The sequence below is a fragment of the Herpailurus yagouaroundi genome, unplaced genomic scaffold (genome assembly GCF_014898765.1).
Source record: "Herpailurus yagouaroundi ecotype Mexico unplaced genomic scaffold, PumYag 198, whole genome shotgun sequence".
Taxonomy (NCBI): Eukaryota; Metazoa; Chordata; class Mammalia; order Carnivora; family Felidae; genus Herpailurus; species Herpailurus yagouaroundi.
The window spans coordinates 33,414,153-33,415,173 of record NW_024412429.1 but is presented as its reverse complement, the minus strand read 5'-3'; the positions used below and the strand labels follow the sequence as shown (position 1 = coordinate 33,415,173).

The following is a 1,021-nucleotide window of genomic DNA, read 5'->3' as shown; positions in this document are numbered from 1 at the left end:
CAGCTAAAAACATGACAACAAGACATCCTTCCTGCTACTAAACTTTTATTCATCCTTTTCCAAGCTTTCTTCATTTTCAGCCCCTTCTACATTTTAATATTTTACTTTATGCATACAAAAGATTATATGTAAATATGAATAATTTATGAAGCATGTTTTCAAAGGAATGCCTGTGAACCCATCCCCTCCTTAAGAATGAGAAAAATACCAATACCTTTTTATTCTTTACTTATTCATATCCTGTTTCTTGCCCAGTGATGACCTCTATGCTGAATTTTTCATTAATCACTCTTTAAAAAATTAACTTTTCTGTGTAGCCATGTGAATTGAAATATTATTTAGTTCCTTTTTTTGAACTTTATAAAAATGATTTCATAATGTATGTATCTAGTCTTTTTCTACTTGGTACGGTTTCTAAGATAATACATATTATTGTCTGGTGATAGGTCATTCTTTTCATTGCTGTGTAATATGAACTTTGAGAATGTATCAAAATTTGTCTAGTCTTTTTTTTTAAATATGGAACGCTTCCTTGCACAGGGTCCATGCTGATCTTCTCTGTATCGTTCCAATTTTAGTATGTGTGCTGTTGAAGCAAGCACAAAATTTGTCTACTCTTTTGTAAGTGGACATTTGGTTTCCCCGGGGTTTTTTTTATGTTATTGTGAAACATGCTTCCCTGAACATTCTAGTACTCCTGATGCACAAAGAGATTTTTGAGGTTGTATGTATATTGTGTATATCTTGGAATGGAATAGCAAATGATTAACTTTTCAAGAGTATCAAGTTATTTGCTGGGGTACAATTTTATCTTCCCATTAGCACTGTATACACATTCGCATTGATCCACATGTTGGTTTTGTTAGTCGTCTTAATTTTTGTTAAAAATAGATATAATATTGTTATCTTAATTTGAAGCTACTTGACTATTGCTAGAGTTGATCACTTTTTATATGTTTATTGACCATTTGTGTTTCCCCCTCTGTAAAATGTTTGTTCATTCTTTTGCTCATTTTTCTTT

General features: G+C 31.2%; 1 non-coding gene across 1 annotated transcript; it reads right to left on the bottom strand.

The window, feature by feature from the left end:
* Positions 1-490: 490 nt before the first annotated feature.
* On the bottom strand, positions 491-602 carry LOC121013508 (U6 spliceosomal RNA). The gene has a single exon (XR_005782746.1). It is a non-coding gene; the product is annotated as a U6 spliceosomal RNA (small nuclear RNA).
* Positions 603-1,021: the final 419 nt, after the last annotated feature.